Source organism: Palaemon carinicauda, chromosome 18 (genome assembly GCF_036898095.1).
Source record: "Palaemon carinicauda isolate YSFRI2023 chromosome 18, ASM3689809v2, whole genome shotgun sequence".
Classification (NCBI taxonomy): Eukaryota; Metazoa; Arthropoda; class Malacostraca; order Decapoda; family Palaemonidae; genus Palaemon; species Palaemon carinicauda.
The window spans coordinates 47,131,485-47,141,484 of NC_090742.1; positions in this window are offsets into that span (position 1 = coordinate 47,131,485).

The window sequence follows — 10,000 nt, forward strand, 5'->3', positions numbered from 1 at the left end:
ATATTACTAGCGTACTAATCAGCTTTTCATACAAACATCCTCCCGACAAATTACTCCCTTAGCGAATGAGGTGGCCACTCAAACAGCTTTGAACTGGATTAAATAGGGGGTATTGTCAGGGCTATGCAACTCATTCCTTTGTAGCTGCTTGCTGTGCCGTAACCTACGCCAAACAAGGATGTTCACGGCGATAAATATCACCACCGTGAAACACAAACTAGCCAGCAGTATGGGGTAAAGAATTTCTTTATAAGTCGGTGACAGGTGGTCCTTTTCGGTAAGTTTCATCAACCGCTTTGCCACACGGCCGTTGTATGGGAGAGGAAGTGCTGGCATTGTAGAGGTCCACGTGAAGTTCGCGAAGTAGGCTCGTTCTCTGATGATTGTCCGTAGGCCAGTCACCATGGAATTCGGGGAAGTCCCGATACAACCATCTGCTGCGACGAAGATGTGGGTGAAGGATGTGGATCCGTCAGGGCATGATACATTGAAGCCGTCCTTGTCGTATGGTATCCACGAGCCATTATTTAGTCTGCAATTGAATTCTTTATTGTCAAAGGGATAAAGCTTATCCAGACAATTTTCACTTGTATGGGAGAGAGCACCGTCTAGCACTATACCTAACTCGCATGAATCCATTAAGTTTTTACGGAATTCAAATGAGTCAGCTGTACATATTTTTCTATCCATTGCATCTGAACAGTGAGTTAATTGATTTAAGTCTTTAATGACTGTATATGTTTCCTTGTCTGGGGAAATCAATACGTGTCCTGTCAAACTGGATATTACTGGATTTGAGTGATTCGTCATGAAAGTCGGAAATGGTGATATCCTGTAAGATTGCCAGGCATCAGAAGAATCAAAGGGAATTGTAATCCTAATCTTGTTATTATCTACGTTTACTGTAATTAGGCTGTAATAAAATTCTAACCTATGTTCGTCTAACAAAGGAACATAGCCTAGTTTATCCCTTCCGTTCTCCAGAACTAATTTTAAGTAACGTATAGGCAACAAATGGGGCGACAATACACCTTTAGTTGCTAACGTGATAGCTTCTACATAATCCTTGGATTTCTCAATGAAATGTGCAATTCTGTTATGTATGTGATCTATCTTTGAATCATAATACGTTAATGTTGCCAACAAATCCTGTACTTCCATAATTTGAACGATATTATCTGAATGTTCATTTAACAAATCCATAATTTTATTGATTGAAGCTAACTGATCCCTTAGTTCTGACATAATCAATTCATCTTTATGAGTCAAGAACTCAATTTTCTTATTTTGATTACTAATTTTAAGACGATTGGAAATTCCTAAACCTAAACTTGCAACAGACCCAAAGATGCTTAATGCAGCATAAATGAACGGATTCCGTCTTTCTTTATGTTCGTGTCCTACAGTCCACATCAAAAGGTCATAAGCCAAAGATCCTGTCTCGCCAGTCTTATTTTTCAAGTCATCAGATAGCATCTCTGCAACTTTTAATGTTGATCCAAGCAAACTCTTAGTAGTCAAATGAAAATGTCTTCTATGCAACTCATCCAATGATGCAGAAAACCCTTGAAATGGTGGTTCTTAAGCTAGTGACATCATTCTCTTGAAGAAAAATTGCTTGCATATGCACTTCGACAATTACGTTGGTTGATGTAATAAAAATGTCTTCTTGTCTTTCAACTATATTGCCATATTTAAAATATATATTTTTAGTCTTAGAACTCACCCCATACGAAAAAAATGTCTGAGCGAACAATATCACTCCCAACAACAAAAAATTCATCTTGGAAACCTGTAACGAGAAAAAACATATGTAATTACTCCTGTATTAAAAAGAAAACTTTTAATCACATAAAATAAAATTTTCCCTCACTTCTTTTCCTCTCTTTTCTTTTTAATTTCTTATGTGAGACAATGGTACTATTCTCTCATCCGTGGGTTGGGCTACGTTTTGAATTCTAAACCTATTGGCCGTTAATGTTTCCAAAATGTTAAATGGGCCTTCAAACTTAGGTGTTAGTTTATAGTTGAGCCCTTTTCTGACATTGATTTGAATATAGATGTTATCACCCACGGTATATGTTTTAGTTAGTTTCGCTATTTTATCATGATTCCTTTTCATTATGATTTGTGATTCTTCTAAATTCTTTCGAAGGATATCATATCGACTTATACTTACATTTATACATTCTTTTAAAGGATTTGATAGATTAGTTGTAGGCGTTAATACATGGAAAGGTGTTCTAACTGGGGTACCATACAATGCTTCATGCGGTGACATTTTAATTGATATATGATATGAATGATTCAGAGTACTCAGTGCCGCCGGTATTGCAATATCCCAGTTGGGGTCTGATCCCCCTAGTGTTACCCTCAATATATTTAATATCTTCCTATTTGCTCTATCCACTAGCCCATTCGACTCTGGGTGATATATCATGGTATTAATCTTCTTTATGTTGAGGAATTCACACAATGAGGTAAGAAAGTGATTATTAAATTCACCACCCGAGTCTGAGATTATCATGTGTGGAATTCCATGTTTACAAATGTAACACTCGTAAAACTTCCTAGCGCATTCAATCGCAGTTTTAGTTTTAAGCGCTATTAATTCTGTATATCGAGTTAAAGCATCTATAATTACTAAGAGGTGCTTATTTCCTCTGTCTGACTCGTAAAATCCTGTTAACAAATCTAAATGTATTCTTTCAAAGGGTTGATTGGGAACAGGATAAGCTCCTAGGCTGACAGGTGTTTTCGTATGCCCTTTGTTTTCCTGACATGTGCGACAATTAGCTATGTGTCTTTTTATATCTGTAAGCATTGTATGCCAATAAAACAATGATTTGGCTTTCTGTGACATTAATGAGAACCCAGGGTGTCCATGTAATGGATTTGAATGCAACCAATTCAGGACAGTGGAAATAAGTGAGTTTGGTACTACTACCTGGTCGTTAGTTACATGTGGTGTATTGCGGGTTTTCCTTGTCACAGTCCTACACAGAATATTATCTTTGATTACATAATTCTGCTGCTTATACTTTATATATTCCTTTTCTTTATGATTGCCTTTCAAAGCATTTATAATTGTTTCTATTTTCTGGTCTTTTCTTTGCTCAGTCTGTAACAATTCAGCACTCCAGCCTAAATCTTCTTGTTCAGATATTGTTTTTACAATAGGCATGGATGTTGATATATCTATTAATTCAGCTAAAGGCTCCGTACAAGATGACACGGGGTTGCGTGATAATGCATCCGCAATGATATTTGCTTTCCCAGGTAAATACCCGATTCTTGCGCCAAAATCTTGAATGATCAAATGCCACCGAGTTCGTTTAGGGCTGTGATTGAAGCCTTTAAAGAACTCTGTTAGTGGTTTATGGTCAGTAAGAACCTTAACGGGATAACCGTAAATTATGAACTTAAAATGCACTAGCGAATTAACAATAGCTAGTCCTTCCTTGTCTATTACTGCATACTTACTTTCGGAAGTTCTCAATTTTCGAGAATAGAAAGCTATCGGGAAAAACTGTTTATCATATTGCTGAAGCAATACCCCTCCTACTCCTAAGTCTGAGGCGTCTGTTGCAATGAAGAATTCCTTACCGAAGTCAGGAAATTTTAAGATAGGAGAACTACACAGTTCATCTTTCAAAGTATTAAACGCCTGTTGATGTTGCTCAGACCATATGAAATCTACGCCCTTCTTCGTAAGATCAGTTAAAGGAGCGGCTATTATTGAATAGTTGCGTATAAAACGCCTGTAATATCCACTACAACCCAGAAATTGCTGTATTACCTTGACATTAGTAGGTATGGGAAAATTACGTATAGCCGACACCTTATCATGGACTACTTTAAGACCTTGGCTTGACACCATGAAACCCAAATATATTAATTCTGTTTTGAAAAACTCACACTTACTAATCTTTACCCTTAAGTTATGTTGTCTTAATCTCTGTAGTACTAGTTCTAACTTACGTAGATGTTCTTCTAAGGTGTTGGAAAAGATTACAAGATCATCCATATAGGCATGCAATATATCCCCTAACAAGTCTCCAAACACTATGTTAATCATTCTTGTAAATGTTATAGGAGCACAACGTAAACCAAAAGGCATCCGCAAAAATTCATAATGTCCCCTGGCTGTGCTGAAGGCTGTGTATGGGATACTATCTTCTTCTAATGATATCTGGTGAAAGCCTTTAAGTAAGTCCAAACTGGTAAAATATTTATTCTGACCTAACAAAGACAAAATATCGTCAGTACATGGCACTGGGAATCGATCAGGGATCGTTTCCTCGTTTAGACGACGAAAGTCGACGCAGATACGCCATGTTCGATCTTTTTTCGGTACAACTATTAAAGGAAAATTATAAGGGCTATTTGATTTTCTAATGACTCCTTCCTCTAACATTTTACCTACTTCATCATTTATTTCATTTTGGAATTTCATAGGGAGTCTGTACGAGGGTACATATATAATTTTCTGCTTGTCTTTTAACCTTATTTGATGCTCGATCACATCTGTTTTTCCTAAGGATCCATCCGTAGTGGAAAAGACATCTGTATATTTAGTTAAAAGTTCAAAAATTTTCTGCTGAATTTCTTCGTCTTGAATGTCCTTACTGATTTTATTTTTAACAGATCACAAAAGGGATTCATCCGCAACTGATTGAGAGTGATTGAATTCAGCAACGGTAAGAATACGATGTTTATAAACTTCTACATCCAAGATATGTTGATTTTTGTGAATTACTAAAGTGTTATTTAAATGATTACAGACTTCGATATTACATTGCTGATGTGAGCCTACTGTATAAATAGCTTGTGTGACAGACAATCCGTTAGTTTTCAAAGTATTGGAAAGGATTAATATTTCAGATCCTGGTAGTGTTTTCTTTATTTGCACTATTAAATTCGAAGGTATGTTTGGTTCGATATATTGCGTGCAAGATGATATTACGGGTGAACGAGAATTCTGCTGGGTCGCGTATATTATTTCTTTATTAGTGAGACAAGTTATTGGTTCTTCAACGTACGTTACGGTTACATTTGTCGTCTCCTTTTTATCCATAATGACTTTAAGGTATTAGAAGACTTATAGAATTTCCCTTTGATATACACGCCGTGCTTGGCAGGAGCTAAGATAATGTTTTGATTTCCCATAGATGGGTATCCTATAATTACAGCTGGATACATATTAATGTTTTTTACAACAACAAATGTATCGGCAAACGTGCGATTACCGACTCTGAACTGAATATGAGTTATGCCTATGACGTTTAATTCATTATTTCCTATACCTGAAAGTCTAATTCCTGATTTTTCAATCGGAAAGTTCGAAAACAACAAATGATGTGTCTTCAAATCCATAATATTACGTGGACTACCAGAGTCAAAAAATAACGTAAAGGATTTGTGTTCTAAATTTACAGCATATAAGGTTGACCGTAACTCATTTTGGCTTATTATTGTATGAATTCGTTGCAAATCTACGGGAGCATGCACTGTTTTACTTAATTCGGCCATGTGGTTCATAGGAAAATCTATTGTCTCACAATTATCTGACAAAACATTAAATTGATTATTCAATACTATTGATGTTGACATGAATGACCTTGACCCAACATCACTCTCTTCCCCTCTAGAGTTAACTATGTGGTATTTGCTTTGCTCTGCACATTCTGAAAATTAGGCTGACTTTGCGAGGTCTGGTTTGACGGCCCAGGCTCAGCGATATTTGAAGAAGTGTTTGTTTGTTTCGGACTCTGAACTGCATTGACATTTTGTTGTTTCTTCTTATTGTTAAAATGAGGATTTTTCTTTTTATTTCCATATGGAACTGACTGTGGAATTGACTGTGTATTTCTAGGATATTGTTGTGTCTTACGCGCGTAACATTGACTATAAGAATGTGATGCTGTGTTGTGAACTGAGCAAAATTTCGTTCTACAGTCTGCGCTTATGTGACCTTGACGTTTGCAGTTGTAACACGTCACTCCCGCTACTGGACTGTTAATTACGTTCACTGTTTGTGGTTTTGTTTCATTCTTAGCAAAAACTTGAGTTAACACGGGATCGAGATCTGGACACTTGGACATGTGTTTCTTTATCTGCTTATAGACATCCAATTCCGTACTTGCAGGCATTAACTTCTTATCAAAGCACCGCACTAAAGCTTCAGGCAACATAAGTGTCATGCAAGTTAAATACATTAATCGTAAAAAATCTTTCACGGAGATGTTATCGTTAGTAACCCAAGTGGAATTGCTTAGAATGTCCTGATATTCGTTAAGCCTATCAGCTATGAGAGCTGCTCTCTCAACAACATTAAGCCGATTCATAGTGGCTTGATTAAGTGTATTTCGTAACGTTAACACTACATCTAAGGCTTCCTCACCCCCATAAATCGCGCGTAACCTAACTTTGAAATCATCCCAAGTAACAGCTTCTTGAAATGAAACACCTCTTAAATACGCACTCGCATCCCCTTTAGAAAAATCTATAAAACTTTTAGCTTCTTGTAATTGTACAAAAGGATCTACGATTTGTTTGGCATTTAAATGGGCATCAACGGATGAAATCCATGACTCCACATTTTGTGGCAAGAACCCGTTGACACGACCTTGAAAAGGAAGGATTGCTGACCTGGCATTTACAAGCGTCACAATTGGAGGAGGATTAGCCTGGCCTACACCACTAGGTCCAGGGGTAGGGCTGACAGGAGGAGCCATGACTGCTGTATTTTTTTTTTTCTATCTCTTTGACCCCTTTCAATTCTATCAAAATATCTATATGAGTACAGACGCCCACTGCGTAAACGCATATGTATAATAAAATTCCCCCAACAATGTTACTAATCCCAAAACATTTCCCCCCAAGAGTTTCTGAAAGAAAAAGGAATTAGCACAAAGAAAGAAAAATTGTAAATGAGAATTCGGAGTTTCTTATAACAAAGTTTAGGAATTCACTCACCCCAGTAATAATTGACTAACGACTTGTGATAACTACACTTCACTGCCCAAACTGAAATTAATACAAAAACGTCTGTACTTAGCTTATATATGAAGTCGACACGTCCTCTCTCTCTCTCTCTCTCTTGATGTTTTGTTAGCGATGTCTCGTTCTAGTTTCTTGTTGAATGTAGTTCTTCCTGGATATGTCTTGTAATTGTTGAACGTCAGTCCTTGGGTTTCCTAGGATGTTGATTGAAGATTCAGATTGTATACTAACATATGTTGATGTTAGCTTTTCCGTTGGACTTAGTCAAAATTGTAGATTCTTGTAGATAATGTTGAGTTCTTGAAGATCTTTATCAGGTTTTACAGCTTTTATTTTGAAGTCTTGAAGATCTTTCTCTGGTTTTACAGCTTTTATGTTGAAGTCTTGAAGATATTTCTCTGGTTTTACAGCTATTTATTTTGAAGTCTTGAAGATATTTCTCTAATTCTTAGAGTTTAACCGCTGTCTTAGAGTTTAATCGCTGCCACCATTTATTGGTGTGCTACTGTCTTAAGCACACATTTGAGTATGAGTTGTTTTCAGATGTATTTAAATGGATTAACTGAATACATCTTAATAGTTTTTAAGTTTTATTCTATAAAACAACAGAGTTAAACATCTCCATCACTGGAGGAAGCTGTGTTGGTCCAGATGACCAATTCTGGTGAAGTTTAGATATGAACTGAATAAATTATCGATATCACAGATATCGTATGCTTGCTTTAATTTAGCCACGTGACGGAATCGGAAGACACCTGCATCCGGTGACGTCACAAACTTTCACACGAGGAGACAATGTGTTGACGTTAAGAAAGAATGTCAATCTGCCGAGGTTTGCATTATACGTCCTGTTTACAATTTTGAATGACTACAGCAAATCCCAGGGTTAGTTCTTCCAACCAACATGACATATTACGTCATTTGTTTTAAACATGTAATATTAACTATTCTAATCATTACATATATATATATATATATATATATATATATATATATATATATATATACATATATATATATATATATATATATATATATATATATATATATATATATATATATATATATATATTATATTTTGGTTCTCAGACACGGGAATATAGTATAGTATATTTTTGGTGCCTAAACCCTTGGGATCGAGCGAGTTTGTTTTAGATATTGGTGATAATAGGGTGGTGTATTGATTAATGGTTTGAACAATATAGTGTTGATAGTATTATGTGTATTGTTAAGATATATTTTGTTTTAGTGGAGGGAAGTTATTTTTTTTTTGTAAAAGTATAAGATGACTCAAGAGATGGTCCAAGAGTTTTTGAATAACCCAAATGTTCAGGAATTGTCAGAATTTAATATAACTAAATCTCAGTGGCTCTCTATTTTAATGACATGGTGTGGCCATGCAACGAGTGGAACAATTAAAGCCCAAATCAAGTGTCTAGCCTTAAAAGCGTTGATATTCTAGGGAAAACTGTTGGGAAAATATATTGTAGCCTCTCGTGAACTGTTGGAAGAGGCTGAACAGAAATTTGTAGTGAAGCAAGGACCAATTGAACCACAAACAGAAAGGGAGGTTGAGGCTGAGATTCGACGAATTACAACGGAGGAGAATTTGATCAAGTTGAAGATGATGGCTGGAAAGAGGGAAATTGAAGCAAGACGAGAAGAGGAGATAGGAGAAGCCCGACGTGCAAAGGAAATGGAAGCAAGACGGGAAGAAAGAGAGGGAGAAGAAGCCAAAGAGGTTGCAAGACATGCGAGGAAAATGGAAGAAAAAAAATAGACCGAGAAGAAAAAGAGAAGGAAGAGGCAAGGGGAATAGCAAGATATGCAAGAGAGTTGGAGCAGTTGAATACTCATGTACAGTCAGCAATGTAGGCAGAGGCAACCCCTGCTTTGCCCGATCCCGTGTTTAATGTGGCAAACGCCCAAAGATTAATTCCAAAGTTCACAGAAGAGGCTCCTGACTAATTCTTAGATCATTTTGAAACATTCGCATCAACGATCCAATGGCCCAAAGATAAATGGTCTGTGTTATTGCAGAGTGTACTCTTTGAGAAAGGACGCAGTGCTTACTTGTCTTTATCATAGGACCAGAGGAAGGAGTATCAAGATGTGAAGAGGAGCATGCAGCAAGTGTATCAGATGACCCTTCAATAATATAATGAAAGGTTTCGAAGTTTGAGGAAGGACGAGAAAATGACTTTCCTGGATTACGCTTATAAGGTATGACGATGTTTTAAGAGATGGACAGAGGCTGCTAACGTGAGGGAGATGGCAAATTTTGAAGAATCAATAGTGCTAGAACAGTATCTACAATGAATTCCAGAAAATATCTGAACATATTTGAGAGAGGGAGGTGAAGATACTTGATAAAACCGATTCGCTGAGTGAAGATCATAATATTATCAGTAGTAAACCCTCTTCGGGCATGAAGTTTCAGCCGTTAGTCTGACCAAGTACCAGGTATGCACAGAATCATGGAAAGCAGTTCAGTAATAACTACTCGAATAAGTTCAACAGTTACAGTGGATGTAGCATTGGTACTGTTCCTAAGCAGAAGGCGATAGTACCTCAGCGGCAATCGTCGAATCATTATCTTTCAAGTACCCAGAAAGACTTGCAGAAGGCTAATATTTTCTGTTTTAAGTGTTGCAAGAGCGGCCATATCAGTAAGGAATGTTGGTCAAACCAACTGAAAGCAGTCGCCCAAGTGATTAAGGATAATTCAACTTCACAGAATGCAAAGACGAAGAAACAATCAGGAAAGGTCTAGGAGGAAAATAAACTAGCCAACATTTACATGACGAACAGGACACACCCAAGCAGCATTGATACCCTTAAAAATATATTTATGAAGGTACATTAGCAGCAATAGAAGGGAGTGCGCGAGCCCCTTTAAAGTTATTGTGTGAGGCAGGTTGTAACCATAGTGTGGGGATACAAGGAGTACACCCATTGGTGGAACACTTTTTCATGGGAGACTCGGTTATTTTGA